Source organism: Rattus norvegicus, chromosome 3 (genome assembly GCF_021556685.1).
Source record: "Rattus norvegicus strain SHRSP/BbbUtx chromosome 3, alternate assembly SHRSP_T2T, whole genome shotgun sequence".
Lineage (NCBI taxonomy): Eukaryota > Metazoa > Chordata > Mammalia > Rodentia > Muridae > Rattus > Rattus norvegicus.
In genome coordinates, this window is record NC_141536.1 from 17,754,135 (window position 1) to 17,782,030 (window position 27,896).

General features: G+C 49.9%; 3 long non-coding RNA genes across 5 annotated transcripts; 1 reads left to right on the forward strand and 2 right to left on the reverse strand.

The window, feature by feature from the left end:
- Positions 1-2,131: 2,131 nt before the first annotated feature.
- Positions 2,132-6,904, reverse strand: LOC120101531 (uncharacterized). Its single transcript, XR_015684270.1, has 3 exons — positions 6,789-6,904; positions 6,602-6,663; positions 2,132-6,514 (listed from the first exon to the last, which is right to left on the reverse strand). It is a non-coding gene; the product is annotated as an uncharacterized LOC120101531 (long non-coding RNA).
- On the forward strand, positions 5,972-27,896 carry LOC102549213 (uncharacterized). Of its 2 annotated transcripts, none has more exons than XR_015684272.1 (3): positions 5,972-6,180; positions 10,371-10,518; positions 10,679-12,233. It is a non-coding gene; the product is annotated as an uncharacterized LOC102549213 (long non-coding RNA). The 2 variants fall into 2 exon arrangements; XR_015684271.1 differs by lacking the exon at positions 10,679-12,233 and adding an exon at positions 26,430-27,896 and having other exon boundaries at positions 5,992-6,180.
- Positions 13,040-16,820, reverse strand: LOC148006416 (uncharacterized). 2 transcript variants are annotated; one of them, XR_015684274.1, is made up of 2 exons: positions 16,452-16,820; positions 13,040-13,419 (listed from the first exon to the last, which is right to left on the reverse strand). It is a non-coding gene; the product is annotated as an uncharacterized LOC148006416 (long non-coding RNA). The 2 variants fall into 2 exon arrangements; XR_015684273.1 differs by having other exon boundaries at positions 13,040-13,432.

Sequence of the window (27,896 nt, forward strand, 5' to 3'; positions counted from 1 at the left end):
CCAGACAACACCGAAGTGCAGCTCGTTGTACCAAGGAGTTTTAATGGGGTTACTTAGAGGAATAAGAGTGAGAGATTACTTAAGGAGCAGGCATTACTCACAGACAGCTGCATTACCAAAGCCCATCCCAGCACAAGTGACAGTTCACAAAAGGTGGAAACATGAAGCACGCTACACAGCCGGCAGGCAGCTCAGCAGCTTGAAAGAGACCCAGTTGATCTAAAACTCTCCCAGGCAGCTCGCTGGTTTCTGCTTCTTCAAGGCAGCCGGTCTGGTCTCAGAGTCTTCTTGACAACTCAGCTTCTGTCAGTCTGAGAGTGACTCTCAGTTTTTTTATTCTTTACTCTTGCAGGGAGGGGCCTAGTGAATCTGGTCAGTTTCAGGGACTTCCTGAAGCTATTTCGAGTTGTTACCTTCTTGTTTAGAAAGCAAGCCCATGGGACTGAGAGTTTCAATCTCAGAGGAAACTGCTATGTGACAATGACTGTTCTTAGCCTTGGGGTCCTTTGTATAAGAGCAGAATGCCTATGGGGCTCTTAGCATCATGTGAGGTGTTTGATGCTCCCTGCGCCTCACCCACCATTTGGTTCAGACTAAACACACAGTGATGGGAATTGAGGATGCTAGAGGCATCTCATCTGGGACCTCAGCATGCTGTTCCCTGCTCTATAAACCTCAAGGGCTCTCCCTTAGCTGCAGGACACATCAAAGGCCCCTTGGATGTTCTGAGCCCCAGGTCTGGACTATCTCTATAACCTCATTTATATGTGCACATTATGTCCAGCCCTTGTCACATGGGACACAGCGTATAAGCTGGGATTCATATGGAGAAGTGGAGTCATCCGGAATATAAAGAAGATGGGTTAGAGCAAGCTGACCTTACGTGGGAGAGGTGCTTGCCCAGTTGGACTGCAATACCCACAGTTAGTTCTGTGGCCAGCAGGACAGAGAGCTGGGAAGGAAATACACACAGGTGGGGAGACCAACAGCACCCGGCCGGAACCCACACTGGTCTCCCATTATGTCCCAGTGTAGAGCTCCCGTGTCAGGGTCGACCCACAGGAAATACTGGAAATGTTGTCAAAGAGACGGTCTCAGGAGGTGAAGAAACTTTCCCAGGAGATCAAGTGTGGCAAGAAAGGAAGCAGAGGCAGCTTTCATGTCACTCCACGCGACCAGGCGGAGCGTGTCGGGATGCTTGGGTTGCCTCGGGGTCTCAGTCCTGGTTTTCGGATTATAACTATGGCCGTTTCCCTTCCTCTTTGATACTCTCACGCAGATCCTCTTCTGGACAACCCTAACCCAGAGGACATTTCAGGAAACACATTGCAGCTCTCTCTCTCTCTCTCTCTCTCTCTCTCTCTCTCTCTCTCTCTCTCTCTCTCAGATTTATCTATTTATTTTATATATGAGTACACTGTAGTTGTCTTCAGACACACCAGAAGAGGGCATCGGATCCCATTACAGATGGTTGTGAGCCACCATGTGGTTGCTGGGACTTGAACTCAGGACCTCTGGAAGAGCAGTCAGTATTCATAACCACTGAGCCATCTCTCCAGCCCTTTAATGGTTTTTCAAGACAGGATTTCTCTGTATAGCCTTGGCTGTTATGAAACTTGCTGTGTAGACCAGGCTGGCCTTGAACTCATAGATATCCACCTGCCTCTGCCACCCAAGCACTGGGACTAAAGGCATGTACTGCCACCCAGCAGTGCAGCTCATTCAAGTTTGACCAGACACAGTGCCCCAGCCCACTCCCTTTGCCGAGAACATTCCACATTCCTCTCCTGAACAGCACTCCTCTCTCTGTATTTACCGCAGCAGTGCCCAGAACGGTCAGTCAGTACCTGCAGGCCTTGAACCTCAGCACACTGTCTTGTAGGAAGCTCTCTAACATCCATTCCCTGCTCTCAAATTCGAAGGCACCGTTCGATGAACGCTGTGTCAGCTGCTGTCCTAAACACTTACCCTTTGAGGCAGAGGTTTCTATGACCCATGGTTCGCAGATAAGGAAGCTAAAGTCCCAGAGGCAGAAGGGCTTGAACAGAGCATCGCCGAGTTACCCAGAGGCAGAATCTAAACTCTGTCTGATCTCAAGCCCGAAAATTCTTAACCACCTAGCGATTCTTTTAAAAATATCTTTTATTTGTTTTTTGACATTTTCATACACATATACATATGTGTTGTGACCATAGTCATCAAGACTCCCCTCTCACTTTCCCCAGTTACTTCCTAATATGTCCATCAAGTGGTTATTTTTAATTACATTTATTTCTGTACTTGTCCTGTGGTTGCACACGTGCCACGGCATGCACACGGGGGTCGGAGGGCAGCTTGGGGGAAACATACTCTCTTTCCAACATGTACCAAGGGGATCAAACTCACGCTGTCAAGCTTGGTGGCAATTGCCTTGGTCTGCTGAGCCATCCCTCAGCCTGATCCGACCAGTTCTTAAGTAGGAAATTTGAAGCAGGCAAAAGAGATGAGTAGCTATTAGATTGGCTGGGATGGGAGGCTTCTTTTGGAAGAAGCCTTCAGTTCCATTTTTTGTTTAGATTTATTTTTCATTAGTGAATATGTTTGCATATCTGTGTATTATGAGCATGTGAGTGCAAGTACCTAAGGAAGCCAGGAGAAGGCTCTGGATCTTGTGGAGTTACAGACAGTTGGGAACGGCCCCACACGGATGGTCAGAAGTGAACCCTCGTCCTTTGCAAGAGCAGCCAGCTCTCATCCATGTTGAACCACCTCTCCATTTTTCTATTTTTAAGTTATTTCTTTCGTTTTGTGTGCTTGCTCTGAGATAGCCTCAGCTAGCTTGAAATCAGGCTAGCTTTGAACTCACGATCCTCCCATTCCCATCTCTGGAATGCTGAGTTTACAGTGGTGTACCTCTTGGGATCTTTAAAAGGCAGAGCTGGGGCACACCAGTTACTCCCAGGAGGACGTGCTCTGTGCACTGAGAGGTAGGAGAGGGCAGAAGCCGGGGTTAGGGATGGGGGTGTTGGGGTGAGGGATGTGGTGGTGGGGTGTCCAAGGCCCACAGATCTTGAAGCATTGAACTTGTGCATGAGGAATTGGTGGTGGTTTGAATGAAAATGGCCCCCATAGGCCCAGAGGGAAGTATGTCACTGAGGGTGGGCTTTGAGGTTTCAGATGCTCAAGCCAAGCCCAGTGTCCCTCTCTTCCTTCTACCTAGATAGAACTCTCAGCTACCACTCTAGTGCTGTGTCTGCCTGTATGCCACCATGTTTCCTTGCCATGACAACAATGGACTAAAACTCCGAACTATAAGTCAATTAAATGTTTTTCTTTATAAGAATTGCTGTGATCATGGTGTCTCTTTGCAGCAAAAGAAACCCTAAGACAAAGGTCTCCCATGAATCTGGGACCACAGCTCTAAGCTAAGATTCACAGCTGAATGACAGACTTCTCTGGGTGGTGCCCCATTGAGATACCCTGGATACCCAAGCAAATCAGCAGAAATAGAATTCAGGTCCCCTAAAGGGATGGGAGGAAAGCCCAATCCAGCCCTGTCAGGAAGGGCTCTGTCCAGGGTCGTGGATGATGGAAAGAGGACAGTAGTTAGAATCACATCTCCAGGCTCGGGATAGATGGGAGACTTGAATGCCAAACACGAGACTCACTTCAGGCAATTCTTGACTTCTGACACACACCTTATAAGACAGGGAGGGAGACACTCGGGGTAAAATGAACATGAAACTCAGCAAGCATACAGTGACTTCCAAAGCACCATGCAGATGTCCTTCCCTGGCCACAGTAAGGTGGCATGCTCTGAGCCCAAGCCAGTGCCTTGCTTAGTGGCTGTTCTCTCCCTGGCGCCTTTCTCCTCTGGTGTCTATGTCTTCCTGGGTAAACTGAGACCACGACGAGTCCCCCTGGAGCTACTGAGAATGTGAACAAAAGACCAGAGTAAGTGATCTCTGGAACCTACCTCTTGCTGCAGCAGCTGGTAGCTGCTTTCACACACACAATCAACACCGGGCCAGGCTCCTTGGCTAGGCGCCTCAGGCTGGATATCTGTGTTGAGCAGAGGGAACACTCTGCTGGGGGTGGAACTCCTGGGGTAGGAGTGGCAGGGGGCAGGGAACGAAAGATGAGCCTAGCAGTAGAGCCAGCAAGAAGGATTGAGCCCCAAATTAGGGAGGTAAGACAGAGTCCTACCCAGGCAAGCTATGGGAATAATGGAAAAGTGAGCTGGGGTTTCCGGAAGAAAACACACTTAAACAGGGCAGGTTGATTCGTGTCTGGAAACCCAGCACTTGGAAGGTAGAGACCAGAGGGAGGATCAGTGCTTCAAGGCCAGGCCAGATGAGAACACTACATGAGAACACCCTTCCAACCCCCCCCCCCCAACTCTTTCACACACACATACACAGACAGACTACATGGCAACATGCCTCCCCTCACACACACACATAGCCAGACTACATAAGACCATGCCCCCCCACCCCCAGCCATATCTATGTTCAAGAGTGACTAATTAGAACTTTGTGACTGTGGAGAGCCTGAGTATTACAGACTCAGAACCAAATTATTTTGAGCTGTCTTAAGTCTCCTTAATAGCTGGTTGTTCACTGTTCACTTCTGCCTCAGACCTAACACCGTCCCGTGTCTGTCACATTTGGGGATGCATGAATAGACCAGTAGTTCTCACCAGTTCCTAAACAAGAATGTCATCAGATATCTAAAACCTACAGTGGAGGTGTCCCCACTTTCCTAGAGCCCTCCTACCTTATCTGCAAAACACCCAGACACATAGCAGGAAGAGAAACTAGGGACTGGACAGAGCTAAGACCACAAGCACACAGATAGAAGTTCATCCACTCCCTCTCCCTGGACCCATGACCTGCTGCTCTCCCAGCATCCTTTGCAGGAGGCAGTAGAACCTGTCTTTGTGTACCTAATGCTATTCTCTTGGGCCTGGTTCAGGAAGCCTCCCATTCCATGGTTCCAGCCCCTCCCAGTGCCTGGAACGGTTTTGAGAGTCATATGCTCACAATGGCAGAGCCACAAACAGCCTGGGAGCCAACCCCCACTCCCAACCTGGAAAAATAAGCAAGAGGGAAAAAAAAGAAGCCTTCGTGCTAGCAAGCTATTACATCCTGAGCCTAATGTCAATAACTGCCAGCAGAAGCAGTTAGTTTAGGGGAGGCCTTGGAACTTGGGGACACTGCGAATCAGAGTGGGAAATGGGGGGTGGCTGTGGACATCGGAGAACACAGCCACTCCGATGAGGGTGCTAAGCTTCATATGCCTCATTGACTGGACCTTCCATGAGCGGAGGGGCCCACGGGGCTGTGGGTGAGTTATTGGCTGAGGAAAAGTCCTTAGAGAATTCAGCTTGGCTTTTGTATTTTTCCAACTTGAGTTGAGTTAAGCAGGATCTGATGAAAGCAAGAAGGGGGAGTTACCTCAGGGAGACACAGGAGACATTGCCCCCTTGGGAGATGGAGCTGTGAGGTAGATAGAGCAAGGTTCTCTGTGTTACAAAGCCCCCAGCCTTCCGGTTCTGAAGCTCTCACTGCAGAGAGGGCCAGACCCCTCCCTGAAGGCTTCATGGTGCCCGGGTGTCCCTCTTGGAGCTTTTGGAAGGACTGGAGACAGACTGGTTGGTTCTCCCTCACCACTTCTGACACCTCTGGACAGAGGGCACCCTGCAAAGCTGGTGCCCTTCCCCTCTCCCCACCTCTGCAAAATGAGCTGGGCATTGTCACCCAAACTATTTCGAAAGTGTACCCTCCGCCCTGACCAGAAACTAGGACCTAAGACAGCTGCAGTAGATAGCTACTGGTGACTGCCACCTGCTTGGGGACTGGGGACTGGGGGCTGGGGCCGGGGAGACCGACATAAAGCAACAAGGCCCCATAGCGCTAGCTGAAGGGGTATAGTTGCGGTTGGCCCTCAGGATGCTGGTGCCTCTCAGTCCGAGAGCACAGTGCAGGACTTCCTGTACAGCTGGGGCTCGTTAACCTGAAGCCTTGACATGGAAAGGGAGGAGTGAAGAAGTCCAGATGTGTCACCAGCATTCAGAACAGAGGCCGACTGGAGCCTAGGAAGAAGCAGATTGTGCCTGCCGGCCTGCGCCGGGCGGCCTTCTCCTTCCTACTTCTGTCTGTGCGCACTACGTCAGCCTCACCAGGAACAAACCAGACCTAGGTAAGCCGGAGACCGCGGAGCAGGCTCAGTCCCCAAAACGTGTCTTGGCTCTGAAACAAGAGCAAATAGGGGGCTGGGTGTTGGGGGAGCCCAAGGAAGAACAAAAGAACTTGCGCTACGGGATTCTGTGAAGGTTTGGAGTGGTTGATTTCAGAGATCTTGGCTGCGTAGGGAATCTTATCACCAATGCCAGAGAACATGAAGTCCAGATTCCATCTGTCTCACAGACAGCCCGTGTCTCCACAGTCGGAGCTGAGAAGCCGAACGAGGAAGGTAGTCAGGAAGCCTGGTGGAAAGTCATCCCTTCTGGTGACTTCATAGTCCTTCAAGAATCCTTTCAGAAAGCATAGACTGTTTTTAAGGGAGCTTCAACTCATGTCCCCACAGAAGGGTGGGTTTATATACCAGCCTCGTTACTTACTTGGAGATTTCTGAGCCCTAGTGCCTTTCAGATGGGATCACAGCAGTTGCTGGACAGGTTCCCTGTGGAGGACCAAGTGAATAAAATGTACAAGCTATGTGTTTTAGTTGGGGTTTCCATTGCGGTGAACAGATACCATGACTAAAGCAACTCTTATAAGTGTAACATTTAATTGGGGCTAGCTTACAGGTTCAGAGGTTCAGTCCATTATCATCAAGGCAGGAGCATGGCAGCTTCCAGGCAGGCATGGTGCAGGAGGTGAGAGTTCTACACCTTGATCTGAAAGCTGTTAGGGGAAGACTGAGAGTCTTAAAGGCCACACCCACAGTGACAGGCCACACCTCCTCCAACAAGGCCACACCTCCTCCGACAAGGCCACACTTCCAAATAGTGCCACTCCCTGGGCCAAACACGTACAAACCACCACACCACGAATCACCATCATGACACAGTGACTTTAACGTTGAGCGTCAGACCTCGGCCTTCAGTCTCATTCATTAGGATCCTACTTGACAGCTGAGGAATTTGGGTTCCATTGGGGGGGTGTTGTGAGGAAGAGTCTGGCTTGAAACCCAAAGCAGGACCCCAGCGCCCAGGCTTGGCTCTCCTGTGTGCTTCCTAGGCAGAATAGTTCGTTCACAGTGCTCAGGGTGAGGCTGAAATCTACAGTGGGATGGTGCCAAACAATTATTCAGAGAGAGATTCCGGGAGTGGGCAGGGTTTGAGCTGACGTCATCTAAGGAAAATTATGTTCCCCGGAGAAGGAAGGGGAGGTGAGGGGAGCCTCTGCAGGCAGTGGTGGCAAGTGGAGGTAGAGCAGGTGCAGGGAGGGGAGACACAAGGGGCAGGTCCAGAGCCATGGAAGCCACGACTGGCTGATCCCAAGGATGCCAGGGCAGAGACCTCAGCAGGGGCAGAGACCTTGGCAGGGGCCTCACAGTAAACAGGTTTTTGTTGTTATTTTACAGAAAGAAGCCATCAGTTTGGGAAGGGGAGGAATCAAGGTCTCATGTAGCCCAGGATGGCCCTATGTAGCTGAGGCTATCCTTAACTCCTCCAGGGACCTTCCATCATCACCTCTCAAGTGCTGGGTTTGCACCTGTGCAGGAGCCATCGATTTTCCTCCAGCTCCTATGATAACGTTATTCAACAATGAGCTCTATGAGGCCAAGGACCTGGGGGCCTCTCCATTATCTGGTCCAGTTGCCAGTAGGCATCTCAGACACATATTCCATAAACAGAAACAGAAGGTGCATGTTTCCGTCCATCTCTCTTTTTCCTTATCTATCTCTATTTGTGGCGAGTTTACATGTGTGCCATCAGACAGACAACTTCATCTTTCCCCTGCAAAGCAGGCAGGCTGACAGGGCAGAGAGCTGGCGAGCTGGCGACAGATAAGGAATGCATCAGGCCCCCACAAGTGTCTATCTCAGGACACACACTACACTGGAAAGAAGCCATGGTGGTCTCCCCATTCCACACCTGGACACGAGCTGCCGTTGGGAGAGAGCTCTGCCAGAGCCTCCCAAGTTTTACAAGTAGCACTGTGCTGGTTACTACTGTTATAACCCATCTTTGCAAGGATCCATGAACCAAAACCAGCTTTGAGAGACAGAGCCAGCAGCTCACTCTTTTTTTTTTTTAAAGATTTATTTATTTAATGTATATGAGTACACTGTAGCTGTCTTCAGACACACCAGAAGAGGGCATCAGATCTCATTATAGATGGTTGTGAGCCACCATGTGGTTGCTGGGATTTGAACTCAGGACCCCTGGAAGAGCAATCAGTGCTCTTAACCACTGAGCCATCTCTCCAGCCCCCAGCAGCTCACTCTACAGCAAAGGGCAAGTGGGCTTATTGCCTCGGATAAAATACTTGTGTCCTACGGAAGTGAGGACTCGAGAGTTACCTCAGCATCTGGGAGGCACCAGGGATGAGCTGGCCATGTGCTGCCCACCTGTAATCCCAGAATTTGCAAACTGGATGCTGGAGAACCAAGAGTTCATGGCCAAGGGATGGAAAGATATCTCAGCAGCCCTTGCAGAGGACCTGAGTTTGGTCCCCAGCATCCATGTGGCAGTTGTAACAGTCTATCACTCCGTTCCAAGGCATTCTGTGTCCTCTTCTAGCCTCTGAGGTCATGGACAATGGATACATGCAGACAACAAACACAGAGAAAATAAATAAATCTTAAAAGAAAAGATTTGAGTTACGCTCAAGAATTCTCCAAACACAGTCTAGTGTGGCCCCATGACTGGATCTGTTTGTCACCTCATGACCCCATGTAGAGGCATCTGCTAGAACACAAGGCACCGGACTGGAGAGATGGCTCAGTGGTTAAGAGCACTGGCTGCTCTTCCAGAGGTCCTGAATTCAATTCCCAGCAACCACATGGTGGCTCACAACCATCTGTAATGGGATCTGATGCCCTCTTCTGGTGTGTCTGAAGACAGCTACAGTGTAGTTATATATAATAAATAAACCTTAAACACACACACACACACAAGGCACCGAGTAAAGCTTGAATTTGAGGGGAAAAATTAATACTTTTTAGAATATGATGTATTGTTAAATATTTAAGACATACTAAAACATATATATAAACATATATAAACACAAACATTTTTTTAAAAAATATTTTACTTATATGAGTATATGTATATACTCATGTACTTATGTATATGAGTACATTGTAGCTGTCTTGAGATACACCAGGATCTGTTACAGATGGTTGTGAGCCACCATGTGGTTGCTGGGAATTGAACTCAGGAACTCTGGAAGAGCAGTCAGTACTCTTAACCCCTGAGCCATCTCTCCAGCCCCACACACACCATTTTAAACCAAAAATTCAAACTGAATTTGAATTTCGGAAGTCCCATGGTTTTATTTTCGGTATCTGACTGCACACTCTGAAGGCTGACAGTGGGGGCAGAGGAAGCGATACAAGCACATCCATTCATGACTCCTTCCTGTCTTCTGCTTGAGACCAGGTTAGCTCCTAATTAGGGAACAAAGTCACCCTTGACCAGTGCCCCCTCCCCAACCCTGGGCAGCCACAGCTCTTTGCAGTGTGAATGGTCATCAATCCACGGGAGCTCCCTGCTAGTACACAATTCCTGGAGGATTTTAGAAGGTGCTACTGGTAGTAGGTACTTCAACTTGCCATCTCAGGAAGGTGCATTGTGCTGCTTTTTGTTTTGTTTGGGTTGAAGGAAACTAGTGGGTTTGTTTGTTTTATGTATGTGAGTACACTGTAGCTGTCTTCAGACACACCAGAGGAGAGCATCGGATCCCATTACAGATGGTTGTGAGCCACCATGTGGGTTTCTGGGATTCCAACTCAGGACCTTTGGAAGAGCAGTCAGTGCTCTTAACCGCTGAGCCATCTCTCCAGCCTGAAAACTCAACTTGCCATCTCAAAAAAATATAAAAACAAACAAAAAAACCCAAAAAACAAAACAAAAAAACTCAAAAAAAGAAAACCAAAAAACCCTTGCTGTTGCCATGGCAACTGTACCTACATGGCAGGGCACGCTGGCTGCAGCACCCAGAGAACATTTCCATGCATTATCTCAGTGTCCTGAGGACTATGAAATGCACAGGATCACTCTAGCTTTAGGGATTAGGAACTGAAGCCCAGTGTCTGAGAAGGTTGTACAGACACCCAGCCTGTCAAATGGCACAGCGGGAAGTGGCTTATCCGGAGAGGAAGTATGGAGATCTGCAGTGTGCTTAGTGTGGGCTAAGAGCTTTACTCTCCTTATCCAGCGGAGCCTCAGGACTCCTTCAGACGTGTGCATATCAGCCCCTGGGGATCATGTGACATGCCCAGACTCCGAGGACTCGAGGAATGCAGCATTCAGATGAGACTCCACTGCTGGCTGTGGTAGAGCAGCCTTGGGAAGCAGCATCGCAGGTGATCTGGGCAGCTGCGGGGATGAAACCAGGGCTCCAGGCGAGCTAAGCAGTCTGCACGCCCAGCCCAGCCCGGATGTCCTTGAAACTACCTGGGGATAAACATATTCCTCCCATAGCGATTGGGTTTTGTTTTGCTTTTTAATTTATTTATTTTATAGATGTGAGTGCACCATTGCTGTCTTCAGACACACCAGAAGAGGGCACTGGATCCCATTACAGACGGTTGTGAGCCACCATGTGGTTGCTGGGAATTGAACTCAGGACCTCTGGAAGAGCAGTCAGTGCTCTTAACCACTGAGCCGCCTCTCCAGACCCTTACATGGTGATTTTCAGTTTTCCTCCTTGTACCTGAGCTGTCATTAGGACACGCCGGTATGGATTCAGACAAGATAACTCACTGGGTAAAGACATGGGTCTACAAGTCTCATGTCCTGGCTTCAATCTCCAGGAGTCACATGGTAAAGGAAAAGGGTTCTCAAGAGTTGTCCTCTGGCTTCCACACATGCTGTGGCATGCATGTAACACACACACACACACACACACACACACACACACACACACTAAATAAATAAGAAAAAACTTAAAGGATACTCTAGAATGGTTAGGCATGGTGGTTCATGCCTGGGATCCTAGCATTTTGGTGTCCCACCCTGAGCTCTAGGCTGGCCGGAGATACTGTCTAAACAAGTTGAGAGAAAAAGACACTGCGCTGCTCCCTCGAGGCCTTCTGCTGATTTCCCATGCATCCTTGCAAGGGATTATCTCTGGAACGGCCAGCAGCAGAGAAGTCATGTTTAGCCCTTGTCTCTAGCCATGTAAAAGTGGAAAAGAACATCATCACAAAGTTAGAACTATCCTCAGGAAGCCAAGGAGACAGCTGCTGGTCACGTTTGGTGTGCAGTGGATCGGGCTAGCCCAGATGCCTGTCCTGTTCTCCTACCAACTCCTCCAGGACCTGTTTCTTTCTGTGGATGCTTTCCACATTGCACGCCTCTTTGGAAAGTCACCAGTATCCCCCAAAAAGGACCTCTTGGATCATACTGTCCGTGTCCACCCAGGGGTAGATATAAAGAACAGCCTTCCCAGATGAATGCCTGGGATACTCTCCAGTGTCACAAGAAGAAGGGGGGAAAATGGCTCCGAGCTTACTTACTTTCAGCTCAGGCAGCTGTGTTCTGTGGGCCCTCTGTGGGGTGTATTCTGGAGTCCTGAGGGAAAAAGGCTTTGACTTATTCCAGCACGGAACAGCTATTTATAGCCACCAAGCGTGGGAAATGCTGGGCGTGGGACACTCGATCGACAACTCAGTGAGAATCGGGCTTGCAGGAACAGGCCACAGAGACCCGGGGAACATTTGACAAAGTCTGTGGCTGCATGGACTCTGGCCACCCACGGGCATGGGCTAGCTACCTTGGAACAAGTTACAGAACTGTCTTGACCTCAGATTCCAATGTGTGAAAGATTAGGAACTCCCGGCACACGTGGTTTATGTAAAGCGCACATGAGATAGTGTACACAGAGGCTGATCAGTGGTGCAGGGGGAGCTCTGTCTCCGTGACCTCTGAGCCTACGGCTTCTCCATCCCTGGATTTAGCCAACCTCAGAGCAAATATATTAAACACTCAAGTCACACTGCGGCCAACACGTGCAATGATAGCCCCTCTGTACTGAGCATAGACCAATTTTTTTTTTTTAAATCAGAATTTCCTAGGTAATACAGTGTAACATTTAGTTTCTTAACCCTTTCCTTGTAGTGGGAATTAAAGGTAAATTACGATTTAAGTAAACAGGGGTGAGGGGTGGCAATTTGCCTTCTTATCTAAGGGGCTTATCTAATACCCATGAAAAGCTCTCAGGGAGAACTTTCCCTCGGGATGGAGACCCTCCAACTCCAAAGACCAGACCGAGACACCACAGGATGCAATCAGCAAGAGGATTTGGTTTATTGTCGGGATACACAGGCACAGGCACCTGTGGGCGCTTCAGTCACTCGGGGGACTGGCGCGCCCCACAGAACCAAGGATGGGCTTTTATAGGATTTTGGGGAGCAGAAGCAAGCATACAGAAGCAGATGCATGGTTACAGGGATATAATTGGTGGATTCTAATATGGCAAGGGTTTAGCCCGGGGGCAAGTTTCCTAGCTACCTTCCAGAAACATAACGGCTGACTCGGCCCCCCAAGGGTTCAGCCCCGGGGCAAGTTTCTTAGCTACCTTCTTGGAACATAACGACTGACTCGGCCCCCCACCAGGGTGTGGGACCTCTCCTGGGGCTTTTTTTCATTGTCAGGTGCTCAACCGAAGTCGTCCTGTTGTCAGGCCTTCAACCAAACATATCTTGCTTGGCAGCCGCTGTGTACTCAGTGTTCTAACCTTTCCCTGAACCAGTCATCTTAAGTATAGCCTTGCAAAATGGCGTTACTGCTGCTAAGCTGGGGTCTTTCATTCCCCCATTTTTTTTGTTAACTTTGAGTGAAATCTTTCACTCGACTTGGTCAAGAAATTTCTGTCTGGTGGGGGCTTATTCCCCCACTGACTCTAGGCCACAAAAGGGCTAGGAGGAGCCACGTAGGAGTTTTAACTTTAAGGGGTTTGGAATGTGCTGAACTCTCCATGTCTGGGGTGTAGTGTTGTGATTAGTCAATTCCTCAGACCGGACTGCCTTGACGTGTGGTGTGTGGATCTAAGCCGAGACTCCGTCTACCTTTAGGGCGGTCGGGGTAGTCAGGAGGACGGTGTAGGGTCCTTTTCACCGTGGCTCGAGATTCTTGGTCTGGTGTCTGTGCACCCACACGGTGTCTCCAATCTGGAACGGGTGTGGCACCACCGGATGCTCAAGCTTGTCCTGGTAAGCAGTGGCCAAAGGTCTCCAGACGTCTCTCTGTACAATCTGTAGGGCCTGTAAATGGGCCCTCAGAGAAGGGGTGTCAGCAAAATCAGCAATGTTTGAATCAAAGAAATGGACAAATGGGGGTGGTGTTCCATATATTATTTCAAAAGGAGTTAGACCATGGGGGCCCGGGGTATTCCGGGCCCGATATAGAACTAGGGGAAGGAGGGCCACCCAATCCTTTGAGCCAGTTGCAAGCGTAAGTTTGGATAAAGTCTCCTTAATTGTTCTATTCATGTGTTCTACCTGACCTGAACTCTGGGGTCTATAGGCACAATGTAATTTCCAATCAATCCCCAGCAATTTGGCCACCAACTGACTTACTTGGGAGACGAAAGCGGGCCCGTTGTCCGACCCCAACGCTTGAGGCATGTCATACCTGGGAAAGATTTCTTCGAGGAGCTTCTTGGTGACCATTTTTGTAGTCTCGTGCTTTGTGGGGAAGGCTTCGACCCATCCTGAGAAGGTGTCTACAAACACTAGGAGATACTTGTATCCATATATATCTGGTTTAATTTCAGTAAAATCAATTTCCCAATGGATGTCGTGACGGTGTCCCCTAGGACGAACTCCTTGTCTAATCATGGTCCTTCCCAGGTTAACCTGAGCGCACGCTTTGTAACTCTCAGTCACCTTTTGTATCGCTTTGTCCCGATTCAAAAAAAAACACAGATTTATCTCTTCCCGATCTAGTAAGGTTTTTATCTTCTTAAACCCCAAATGGGTTAATTTATGTAAAAAGGAGATCAATTTAAAAGTCATTTTTATTGGCATAACTGTCTTTTCTTTGTAGACCCACTGTTTTAGTTGAGGGTGGTAGATGGCCCCCATTTTTTTTCTAGGAGCTCTATGTCCTCATGGGCATAAACCCAACTGGTTTGTCCCACTGGTGGGGGCGTGGGTTGGTCTGGGCTATTTAAGGTCAAGATTTGTTTGCTCATGGCTGCTTCTCGCGCCGTGGCATCGGCCAGCCGGTTTCTTCGTGCCTCTGGGTTGTGCCCTTTTTGGTGTCCTGGACAATGTATAATACTCAGTCTTTTGGGCAAGAATAGGGCTTCTAAGAGGGCCAGAATTTTAGCCATATCTTTACCCTCAGATGTGAGCAGCCCCCGCCTCCGGTAGATCTCCCCGTGGATGTGTACCGTGGCAAAGGCATAACGGCTGTCTGTATATATATTTAGCCTCTTACCTTTTGTCATCTTGAGCGCCTGAGTCAAGGTGATGAGTTCAGCCCGTTGTGCGGAGGTACCAGCAGGCAGGGCTTTCGCCCAAATCACTTTGTCCTCCGTAGTGACCGCAGCTCCAGCCTTTTGTTCTCCCTCTGCCAAGAAGCTGCTGCCATCCGTGTACCATGTGTGGTCAGCATTCTGAAGAGGCTGGTCCGATAGGTCCGGCCTGGTTCCATGTACTTCTGTGAGGATTTGTAGGCAGTCATGCTGTTCTGCCTCCTCTGGTAGAGGAAGCAAGGTGGCAGGATTGAGGGCAACTACAGGCCCAAACTGAACCCGTTCTGCATCCAGTAACAAGGCTTGGTGTGAGAATTAGAGAGCCAGCGGTCTGGGGGCTGCTTTACCAAGGCCTCCACTGCGTGGGGTGCTAGGATGGTGAGTGGCTGTCCCAAAGTCAATTTTCCAGCGTCCTTGATCAGGACAGCAATAGCAGCCACCATCTTTAGGCACGGTGGCCAGCCGGAGGCCACAGGGTCCAATTTCTTAGACAGGTAGGCCACAGGGCGTTTTCAGAGTCCCAACCTTTGTGTTAGGACCCCTTTAGCATACCCCTGTTTCTCATCGATGAACAGTTACTGAGCAAATTGTAAGGGTTTGGAACAGTCGGATGAATATCTTCTATCCTCTTGTTGACCTTTCTCAAGTCTTGTACTGGCCTATAATCTCCAGTGCCAGGTTTCTTACAGGCAGAAGAGGCGTATTCCAAGGCGACCGGCAGGGGACTAGGATGCCTTGATCCAGAAGCCTCATAATGTGAGGCCTTATACCTTGATAAGCTTCATGTGACAGGGGGTATTGTTTTATGGAGACTGGAGTTGTAATTAAGGGGGGCTGTTGGAGCGCCAACCCCATCCCACCAGTCTCTGCCCAAGCCAGTGTCCTGTCCCGGTTCATAGGGTTAGAACTTGAAGGGGAGTTCCGTGGGGGCCAGTTATTTGGGCCCCTCCTTTCTCAAAATGAATTTGTGCTTTTAGTTTGGTGAGCAGGTCACGGCCCAGCAGAGGGTACGGGCAGTCCGGAACATGTAAGAAGGAATGGGTCACCTTACCAGTAGCCAGCTGAACCCGGCGGTCCGTAGTCCATCGGTATTGTTTCTCACCAGTAGCTCCTTGTACCCAGGCCGTCCGGTCGCTGAGTTGTCCTGAAGCTTGAGTGAGGACTGAATGCTGGGCTCCTGTGTCTACCAGGAAAGTAACCAGCTGCCCCCCAACTTTAAGCGTTACCCTGGGCTCAGGGGGGGGTCCTGGCCATGACCTCCCTAATCTTTATCTAGAGCCAAGAGGGAGGTTCGTGGTCGAGGCTTTCGGGGTCCGCCAGGCTTCTTGGGGCACTCTTTGGCCCAGTGCCCTTTCTCTTTGTAATAGGCACATTGATCTTTATCCAGCTTCAGCCCCTTTTGAGCTCCCCCCCTATCTCCCTTCCTTTCTTGGCCCTGAACTACGGCGGCCAAGATTCGACTCAATTCTTTGTTTTTTTTTTTAATCTCTCTCTTATTAAAAATCTTTTCAGCTTCTTTAAGTAAATCCTGTAATGTATAGCCCTGTAAATTTTCTAACCTCTGTAACTTAGTCCTGATATCTGGAGCAGCCTGCCAGATGAAGGACATAGAGACACTCGTCATTTGTCCTGGGTCATCTGGGTCATAGGGAGTGTACATACGGTAGGCCTCCTTAAGTCTCTCTAGAAAGGCGGAGGGAGTTTCCCCTGCTTCCTGTAATACCTGTTTTACCTGAGCCAAATTAGTAGGGCGTCGTATAGCCCCTCGGAGACCCGCTAGAAACAACTGGCGATAAAGGCGTAGGTGTCCCTTACCTTCAGCTGTATTAAAATCCCAGTTTGGTCCTCAGGCAGCTGGGTGGGACGCCCATCATCTCCCAGAACATGCTTTCTGGCCTCTAGGAACACTCTTTGTTTTTTTTGTTTTTTTTTTTTCCTGAGGTTAAGAGGGCCTGTAAGAGCTGTTGGCAGTCATCCCAAGTAGGCTGGTGGGTAAGTAAAACAGATTCTATTAGGTCGGTGAGTGCCACCAGATCTTTGGAGAAAGAAGGGTTGTGTTGTTTCCAATTGTAAATGTCAGCTGCTGAAAACGGCCAGTATTGGGTCTGGCCACCGGTTCCCTGTCTAAGTGGGAAAGCCTGGGAGGTTGAATCTGGCATCACCTCGAGCTTATTGCGCAATCTCCCTGCGACAGGGGAGAAACCCTTATCAGACTGTGGCCCGGCAACTGATCTGGCCGGCGGCTCTGCCTCCTCCGTTTCAGCCGGGCCTGTCAGAGAGAAGATCTATGAGAGGGGAGTTTGGGTCTGCCGGGAGGACAGGTTTTTTTAGAAGGCTCTGATTTCACAAAGGTAGAGAGAGGAAGACGTGGCCGGCGGACCGGGCGGGGCCGAGGGGGCAGGCTGGGGGTTGAGGGGAGGCCAATTCGGGTCCACGAAGGGTTCCGCCCGGGGGGGGGGTTTAAGGCGAGACTCTCTCAAGTGATAATATAAGAAACCTGGTCAGGATGTCCGTGGACGGCCCGATCTTTAACCTGTAAAATAATGATCTTATTAAATGTGCCATTCACTGGCCATCCCGCTCCGAAAGTGGGCCACTCGGATGTGCAGAGAGTCTGCCATTTTCCTTTTTTTTTTTTTAACCTCGACGGACTGGTTGTGTGCCCGGTCGTGGACGTCTTTCTAATGATCAAGAGTGAGACTTAGGGGCGTTGTTAGGGACTGTCCCATGTTAGTTCTAAGGAAGATTAGAACACAGAGAAAACAAACAACACCAACAGTCAAACAAACAACAGACAGGCGTGCTGCACGGCTTTGGTACCAAACTGAAAGCAAAAAGTCAGATGGAGGTGGCAAAGGTCCGGGGCCCTCTGAAAGCCAAAAATACAGACAGAGGTGCCGTTAGTCCGGATCTTTCTCCTCTCCCAGATTGGGCCCCGAAAAGTCGGGCCCCTAACACCCTTGGAACGTCTTCCAGGGCTGCGGGGCGAGAAGTCCGAGCTCGTCAGCTCCTTCTTCGTCCCGCCCAAATTCCAAACAGCCTGGCTGAGCGCTCACAGAACAGACCTGGCTGAGCACTCACAGAACAGACCTGGCTGAGCGCTCACAGAACAGACCTGGCTGAGCGCTCACAGAACCTGGCTGAGCGCTCACAGAACAGACAGAATAAGGCAGAACGAGACAAAATCAGACAGACAGACAGACGCCGGCCGGCTTACCTCCCAGTGGGTGGTCGGTGGTCCCTGGGTGGAGGATCTCCTTTCCCGGCCAACGCACCAAATGAAAAGCTCTCAGGGAGAACTTTCCCTCGGGATGGAGATCCTCTAACTCCAAAGACCAGACCGAGACACCACAGGATGCAATCAGCAAGAGGATTTGGTTTATTGTCGGGATACACAGGCACAGGCACCTGTGGGCGCTTCAGTCACTCGGGGGACTGGCGCGCCCCACAGAACCAAGGATGGGCTTTTATAGGATTTTGGGGAGCAGAAGCAAGCATACAGAAGCAGATGCATGGTTACAGGGATATAATTGGTGGATTCTAATATGGCAAGGGTTTAGCCCGGGGGCAAGTTTCCTAGCTACCTTCCAGAAACATAACGGCTGACTCGGCCCCCCAAGGGTTCAGCCCGGGGGCAAGTTTCTTAGCTACCTTCTTGGAACATAACGACTGACTCAGCCCCCCACCAGGGTGTGGGACCTCTCCTGGGGCTTTTTTTCATTGTCAGGTGCTCAACCGAAGTCGTCCTGTTGTCAGGCCTTCAACCAAACATATCTTGCTTGGCAGCCGCTGTGTACTCAGTGTTCTAACCTTTCCCTGAACCAGTCATCTTAAGTATAGCCTTGCAAAATGGCGTTACTGCTGCTAAGCTGGGGTCTTTCACCCATAGCTGTTGGCATCCCTGGGGATCCTGGAACCGTGATCCTTGACTGTAAGAGTTCGTTGCTGTCATCTATAGTGGGTAGGTAAGAAGACAGAACAGGGATCATAGGGGGGAGCAGGCAGAGGGGCCTTAACTGGCTTCATCTTTCACACAGGTTGATTCTTAGAGCCATGACAGGCATTCACTCTACACACACACACACACACACACACACACACACACACACACACACACACACACATTCCCAGTGGATAAATAACTTGGCCAGGAAGCAGAAGAACATCTGAAACCCTGGGACTAGAGGTATAGGCACTTAGGTGATAGGAACTGAACCCAGGGCCTCTGTAAGAGAAGAAAGTGAGAAGAAAGTGCTCTTAATTGCTAAGCCTTCTCTCCAGCCTTGTCCTTTTACTTAAAATTGTTTTATCTGTTCTTGTGTGTGTGTGTGTCTGTGTATGTGTATCAGTGTGTGTGTGTATCTGTGTGTCTCTGTGTGTGTGTCTCTGTGTGTGTGTCTCTGTGTATGTGTATCAGTGTGTGTGTGTCTGTGTGTGTCTTTGTGTGTGTGTGTGCACGTGTCTGTGTGTGTGTGTCTGTGTGTCTGTCTGTCTGTGTGTCTGTGTGCGCACGCGCGCATGCGAGTGTGCAGGCCAGAGATCAACATCCAGAGCTTTTTTCAATTGCTCTCTGAAGGGCTCCCTAACAGGCCTGAACGCAGCAAACATGGCGCCTACAGGTTTTGCCTTGTACCCTTCTCTCTCCTGGAAACTGTTAGATTACATTCCTAAAGCTACCCGTGATGAGACAGGCTGACTCCACGTCAGGCTTCAAATTGGCAGTTCAGGAGATTAGGGCCTAAAAACCCAGGCTTCAGGCAGCCAGTCAGAAAGTGCTCTGCCATCAGAAACTGCCCCACCACCTGGCCTGAAACAAGGACAATGGGTCAGCAGTTTCCAGACAGCCCCCACACCCTGGGAATGGAATGTCCTTAGAGATAGAGTAAGACAAAGCTTAATTCCCCCAATGTGCTTTAATTTGGGTCGGGTGAGCTTACTTCAGGGTCTCTATCTTGGTAGTGGGAGACCCCAGCATGCTGGACTTGTGCAGAATAAGACACTGTGTTTACATACAGTTTGAGTCCAGGTGTCATACTTCGGTGAATCATGGGCCCTTATACCTGCACGGTCTGGCCCATTCCCTGACCACTGACTCATTCCTGAGACAAAACGCCAAGGTCCAGCAATCAAAACCCATTATTTGTCTATCATGTCCAATCAAGACTTACCCACTCTCCCCATCCAGACTCCTTTTCTCTTTAAAAAGAAAAACAAACCCAGGCATAACCACCTGCTGTTGCTTGTGCCTGCCTTAGCCTGACCCAGAGGCAAGCTTCCCCTCACCCCAGGCCCTTCACGATAATAAATCTTCTTTGTGCTGAGTTGTGCTGAGAAGTTGCTGTCTGGCTGGGTCTTGACCCTCAGGGGTTGCCCCACCCCTTACACTCTCCACTTTAAGTTTTGAGACAGGATCTCCTGTCTAACCCGGAGCTTACCAATTGGGCCAGAGATCCTCCTGTCTTTGCCCCTCTCCCCAGCATTGAAATTGATTACAGACATTGTCCACGCGCTGAGTTTTAAAATGGGTCCTCACGTTTGTGTCCAAAGTCCCTTTCTCACTGGGCCATCTCTGTAGCCCTGTTGTGACATTTTTCCTAGTTTCTCTACACAATGTGATGATGCCCTTTGATCCAATTCAGCCTATTTACCAGGTAGGCAGTTCCTGAGAGGCAACCTTTAGAAGAATTTCTTAGGTTTTCTAATTGTCCCTCTTTCCCTTGCAGGAGACAGGAAGGTGTAAAGAGGGTGGCTCCTCTGATCCCTTTCCGTGATCAGATAAGCTTAGCGCAGAGCTGTTTCCTGACTAGGGCCCCCTAGCCCTTCTGATTACAGCCCCTCCACAGGGGCCCCTCAGGGTTGGGCTCTCCCCAGGGTCCTCAGAGGGCGTCCAGCTGCGGTTCTGGAAGCCTTCCAACCACTTCTGGTTCCTGCATCTGCCTGGGCTGGCTGAGATTCTCTGCCCCTTCCCCACCCCGGCTTTCAGAGCTGAGTTTGACCTCGAATCTCCATGGATCTGAATCTCATTGTTGATTTTCAGAGTGTCTGTCTGTCTGTCTGTCTGTCTGTCTGTCTGTCTGTCTGTCTATTTATCTATCTATCTATCTATCTATCTATCTATCTATCTATCTATCTATCTATCTATCTATGTCTCCTTCTCCCCCTCCCATTTGACCAGAAGTCATCACGGAGCCCAGGTTGGCTTTGAACTCAGGACAATCCTCCTGCTTCCAGCTTCTAAGGACCGGAATTATAAAAGTCACCACGCTCAACTTTTTCTTAGAGTAAGAATGGTGGGGACAACTTCCAAGCTCTTAACCTAGTGTTGGAGTGAAAGTGGAAGTGTGCACATGTGCAAGTGTGGTAAAGTGTGTGTGTGTGTGTGTGTGTGAATACGTGTGTGTGTTTGCAGGAACATATGCCCAAATGTGGTTGAGTGTGAGACTGTATTGGTATGAGTGTCTGTGCCTGTGTGCGGGTATGGATATTCGTGGGTATGGACGCACACACACACACACACACACACACACACACACACACACACACACACACACACGTGCTTAAAATTTAAGTTTTAAAGAGTTGGAGAGATGGCTTAGCTGTTAGGACCACGAAGTGGTCCTTAGTTCAATTCCCAGCAACCACGTGGTAGCTCACAACCATCTACATTGGGGTCTGATGCCCTCTAGTGGCACTCGGGTGTACATGCAGATAGAGCACTCATACATAAACATTAAAAAAAAAAAAAAAAAAAACCTCTAGGTTTTAAAATCAAGTAAAAAGGGCACTCCTGAGATGGTTTTATGCGGTGCATTGTTTAGGCTTAGAGATGGGGAGTATCGTACTCAAGTTACAAACACTCTTGGCCTAAATAGCATTCATTTACTGAGGATTTTTTATAAGATATTTTTATTTCTATGTACATGACTGTTTGAGCTACATGCATCTATGTCCAGCATGTGTGTTTCTGATGCCCACGGAGGCCAGAAGAGAGCATTCGATCCCCTGAAGCTGGGATTGTGAATTGTTGCGAGCCATCAGATGAGCACTGGAAACCAAACCCAGGTCCTCTACAAGGGCAGCAAATGCTCTTAACCACTGAGCCACCGTTCCAGCCCTTGTTTGCTGTTTGAGATGTCTTTGGGAAGACGTCTGTTGGCAGTGTGGGGCTGTCAGGCATGTTGAAGTTTCTCGAGCATCAGTCAGCAGGAAAGGCAATCTGGACCAGAAAGAGAGGGCGGCTGTTGGTATTCTAAGCTCCACCCCCACAGCTACCTGGGAACAGCCGGGTATGCTCCTCCCCGAGTCGCCTAGCAACAGCCAGCTGTGCCTGCCGATGTAAGGGGCTGCTTGACCCTCCTTGCTCTCTTACCCTCTCTTACCCCTCTTGCTCTTTGTTCTTCTCTGTTCTTGCCCCCATACCCCCCTCCACGTGCCCATGGCCGGCCGCCTTTCCTCTCTTCTACTCTTCTCTCATTAAACCTCTCCACGTGGAACCATGGTGTTTGGGTGTCTTCTGTCTGGCCGACGTTCGAAAACCTAACAGCGGCTCCTCTCACTTTCCCTGTTTTCATCTTTGTATACTGTCTCACTTCCATATTTCTCTGATTCAATCAAGGACAGAAAATATTCCGGGGCATAAGACTACGCGCATAGTTGCTCCGTTCTCTCTCATCATGATTCTTTTTTTTTTTTTTTTTTTTTTTTCCGGAGCTGGGGACCGAACCCAGGGCCTTACGCTTGCTAGGCAATCGCTCTACCACTGAGCTAAATCCCCAACCCCTTCTCATCATGATTCTTAAACAATACTGTGTAAGAGCTAGTCACAGGCATGTGCATGGCTTCAGCACCGTGAATCATGTAGGCTGCTTGAACCTAACAGGAGAGGGGCTTCAGTTATAGAAACTGTGAGACTTCTACGTCTGAGGATTTGTATACCTGCAGAGGTCCTACACACCCACAACGGATACTGGGAGATGACTGTACTATGCAAACGAGACAGTTGCTCCTGGCTTTGAGGTAGAAAGCAAGCAGATGACGGCTTAGTTTGTTAGAAGCTGAGGTGGTCTACCAGGGTCAACCGAGATGCCACTGCTGCAGTCACAGGGGCTCAGGGGGCCCAAGTGGAAGGAAAATGTTCAGAGGACAGTCTCGGAAGGCTCCCAGCCTTCCCATGCACAGCCCAGACCACTCGTCTTGGCCCATCTCCATTCATTCACCCTCCCTCTTAGCTCGGTTGTGTCCACTAGTGGTTAGATTAGAGGTCATTTTGACCACCGGATGCTCCTTGCAGCCTGTGCCAAGGACAGAGGGCAGGATCTAGCTGGTGAGTCTGGGAGAACTTAAAAGGAGGTCTCTGGTCCCCACCGCTTGCTGTCAGGAGTCACAGAGATGCAGAAGATTGCTACCGTGTCCTGGGGAATGGGAGGTGTTCCCTGCTCTCAGCCTACTCTAAAGCTTTTACAGACAAGAAAGTGGAGGTGCAAAGGGATGATGAACGCCGGCCCCAAACAAAAGGTGCAGGGCTGGGATTCAAACTTGTATCCTGACTTAATCCCTACTCCTTCCTTTTCAGGGCCCAAGCTAAAACAGCATGGGTAACCCCCACCCCCACCCCCACCCCCGCTCTTCACGGCCTCAGCTGCCGTTGCCTGTCCCCAGATGCACAGGCGGATTCTGTGGATGACTTGGCAGCGGGCCGGCTGGAAAGTTGGCCTCAAGCCCCCATTGTCTCAGCGTTTTACAACTGGTCCTGGGTAGGGGGCTGGGGAGGAGGCCACTTTTCATGGGAATTCAGACAGGGAAGGAGGGTGAGCCCTATAACTGGGACTCAGGCCAGGAGAACAAGAGAGCTGGGACGCAGCCAGGGCTCTGTGCCTCCTCCTCAGGGAGCATCCAGCTGTGGCATAGCCCAGCAGGCCTGACCAGATGTAGGATGGGGCGAGGTTGGGGCGGGGGACGTGTGGGACTGCTGCTGATAAAGTGTGGTCAGCAGGAGAGAGACAAAGAATAAAGGGCAGTTGAAGATCCAAGGGGTGGGGCCCTGCTGTGCAGGCTGATGGGGACTTCTGAAGCAGGCTTCTGGGAGAAGAGGACTACAGTGTCCCAAGTCCTTAGAGGTGAGCAGGAAGGGACTGGCCTCCCTGGTGGGTCAGATCACAGGTAAGAGGAACAAAAACAAAAACAAAAAAAAAAAAAAAAAAAAAAACCCGTGAGCTAACATCTGGCTCTCTTGGGACAGTTTTACGCTGTTCAATCTGTCTCAAATTTATGACCGGAAATACAGTATAATAAGAAACAAGGTTGGGGGCCAGGGGTGTGGCTCAGCTAGCAGAGTACTTGCCTAGCACGTGCCAAACTATGGCTTCAACTCAGTAAAATGGATCATAGCGGTGTACATCTGTAATCCCCATCCTTGGGAGGGGGAGGCTGGAGGGCAAGAAGTCTAAGGTCCATCCTTGGGCTATGTAATGAGTTCAAGGTTATCCTGGGATGCACAAGACTGTCCAGAGAGAAAAGGAGAGCTGAAGATATGGTCAGTGGTGACAATTGCTTGCTGATCTTGCAGAGAATGGACGGTCTATTCCCAGTAGCCATTTTGGGCAGCTCACAAGTGCCTACGAACTGAATCGCCAGGCATATGATGGCCTCTTCTGACCTCTGCGGTCACCCGAACGTAAATGTACATCCCCTGCTACATACATGTACATGTAATTTAGAACACAGACTAAATCTGAAATGAAGAGAAGTCGGTGGTGGCTGTGCACGCCTTTAATCCCAGAGCTTGCTTGGGATACACAGGAAGGCAGATCTCAGAGTTCGAGGACAGCCTGGTCTACAGAGTGAGTTCCAGGACAGCCAGGAATGCACAGTGAAATTCTATCTGGGGATGGGGGTTGAGAGACAAAAGCAAAAGAAAACACAAAGAAAAGAGATGGATGGGGCAGGCAAGCTGGGGGTATGGAACACGTCCAAGGCTTAGAAGTTCCTGCTGCCTTTGACGCTGGTGACATTCTCATACAATAAAAAACAGAAAACATCCATTGTCCAGCCTGACTGGACATCCTGTAGTTTTGTTTGCTAAATACAGTCACTCTGGCCTTGGGGGCGATTTCCAGTAGGAGACACCAAAAGCTGTTACGTAGAAAATATGTCATCGGATTTGCATAGGGACCGAAGAAGACAGTAATAAGGCTCAGGGTAGGCATCTGCTAGGAGACTGAGGCCAGGGTTTTAGGAATGACACATGTGTGAACAGACGGGGGATTTGTCAAAAGAGGTCAAGTCGACGGGCCTTGGTGAGTCATTGAGGGTAGGAAACTGAGAAAATGGGACAGGGAAGGCTGACGCTACACAGATGGTGGCGACCTTTCCTGAGCTAGGAAGGAGAAAAGGAGAAGCATGGCCCAGCTTTTGGCGTGATGATCCTGAGTGGCTGAGACAGCTGGAGTGCAAGTGTAGAGTGCAGGCTCCCTGTGCTCTGGGGGCGTGTGGGCAGCGACATCGGGGCGGGGCGGGGGGGTGGACTTGGAGAGGAAAACTGAAACCATGGACGAGACAGTGTGTGGACTGAGAGAAGATGGGACCAAGATGGGAACCTTGGGTGGGGGTTGGGGGGAGAATAGGCACAGTCTGGAGAAAGCAGGAGAGAGGCCAAGCCAGGATCAGAGCTAGAGGTCAAGGCAGAGATGTGGGGAAATCTGAAGAGTCTCTTCACGATGACGCTGCAAGTCAAAATAGGAGGGCGAATGAGAGTGAAGGCTACCAAAGTGGCAGGGAGCACAGTGTGGGTCAAGGAGCAACTCCATTGCTAGAGGGCCTGTTTACTACACACGAAGCCCCGAGGTCCACTAACAGTATTGGATAATGGAGGGCAGAGGCGCACCCAGGACCCACAGGGCTGAGGAAGGAGGCCTACCCTGGGTTTGAGCTCTCGAAATAAATAAGTAAATAACCTAAACACAAGGATGTCCATTGATTAAAAAATAGTCCCCCTGGCTGCAGCTACTGGTACCAGAAGAGGGAGTTGCAGTGGACCAGTGACCTCAGGGCCTGAGCACAAGAGATGGGGGGACAAAGGAAATGGAGACCATGCACTTTGGCTGGAGAGGACAGCTAAGCAGTTAAGAGCATTTGCTATTTGTGTTAGCCGGGGTTTCTATTGCTACAACGCAACACCCTGACTGAAAAGCAAGTTAGGGAGGACAGGGTTTATTTGGCCTGCATATCCAGAACATTATCTACCATTGGAGGAAGTCAGGACAGGAACCCAAGCAGGGCTAGAACCTGGAGCAGAAGCTGATGCAGAGGCCCTACAGAGAGGTGCTGCTTACTGGCTTGCATCTCATGGCTTGCTTGGCCTGTCTTCTTTTAGAACCCGGGACCACCAGCTCACAGATGGCACCACCCACAATGGGCCAGGCCTTCTCCCATAATTAATCACTAATTAAGAAAATGCCTCAGAGCTGGATCTCATAGAGACCTTTCCCCAACTGAGGCTCCCTTTTCTGTGGTGATCCCAGCTTGTGTCAAGTTGACACAGAACTAGCCAGGACACTATTCTTGCCGAGGACCTGAGTTCAGTCCCAGCACCCACTTCAGACCGTCTACAACAGCTTGCCGTTTCAGATCCAGGGATGTTCTGATCCCCGGTGGTATCTGTACTCACATGTATACTTCCAGAAAGAAATAAACCAAAAGGACCCCAGCCTGCACAGATCAGGCAGAGTAAATAACACTGCCGTCAGGGACTGAGACCGACCTCACTTTAAGTCTTCCTCCATGATCTGCCCCCAGATGCCCACCAGCCAGTGACTACCAACCATGCCACATGTAAGAGACAGGAGGTCTTTTCCTCAACCTCCAGAGGATGAAGACTACGATTGAGGACGGTGATAATGATGAAGATGATGTCGGTGGTGATGGTGATGATGGTGGTGGTGGCCCACCCTTCATTCTTTCACCAGCACCTGGCCATGGACGTCAAATCTCCAAGCTCTGAGAGCCTTCCAGCTGACATTCGAAGTCCAGGCTGGGGAGAGTCCAGTGCAAGCATGGAAATTTGAGCTCAAATCTCCAGAGCCCACGTTAAACTGTGCATACTGGCATGTGGCTGTAGTTCCAGAACTGCTACAGGGAGGCTGGAGAAAGACACAGAAGAATTCCAGGAAGCTCATGGGCCAGCTTTCCTGGAGTACACAGTAGTGAATGACAAAGAGATCCTGATTCTAAACGAGAAGAAGGCGAAGATGTATGGACACCAGGTTTGTCCTCAGACCTCCACCATGGTGCATGCCAGCACACACACACACACACACACACACACACACACACACACACACACACACTTTCATGTGTGAAGGTGATTTAAATAGCCATATGGAAAAGCCCCTAGCCCTACCATCCCAGACACTAACAGTAAGTGACCTAAGACTTATGAATGAGGAGCGGCCAATGTGTGATTCCAAGTCACCCTCAGCCAGTGTCTGAAAAAAGGAAGAGAAGCCACCCGCAGAGGCGTGATATGGAAATACTAAGACCCGGGGCAGCAGTGACACTTGCCTTAAATCCCAGCACTCCGGGATTTCTCTGAGTTCAAGGCCAGCCTTGTCTACAGAGCGGGCATTTTTCCTCAGCAGCTGCAGGGGAGCATTGCGGAACTAAGCAGTTTAACAGAAGCTAAGGTAAGTGGTTAGCTGGGGGAAGTTCTGCCGAAGCAGGCCATTTAAGATCAGTTAGCTAAGATAAGCTAAGTTAAGCTGGCAGCCTAAGTTAGCTGGGACATCCTGACCTGGGGTTCCTAGAATAGAGTTGGGTAATTTTTCTTACGATTCTCCATCAAGTAGATGAAACTCTGGTTAAACCTGAAATGGCCTCCGCAAGGATACAAAATGGAGGATGCTCTGCACTGTCTTTGTTGGTTTACAAGGGATTCCATTAGGCTCCTCCTAGGGGCCTAGCAACAGCTTGCGTCATCACGTGCCGCCATTGCCGGCCGGGTGTGTCCGGGGCAGCACGTAAGAGGACCGTTCACTATTAGAGCCTCTCTCTCCTCCTTTTCTCACCTTCCTCTCTCTTCCTCCTCTTCTCTTTCACTTTTTCTCTCTCTGTTCCCACGTGTTCCTCTCTTTCTTTCTTCTGTCCTTCTCTTTCCCCCCTTTCTCTGCTCTTGGGACTCTGCAGTCTGTCTCTGTTCCCTTCTCCAGGTCCTCATTGCCCCCCCCCCCCCCCCCCCCCCGCCAAATAAAATTCCTTTATACCAGG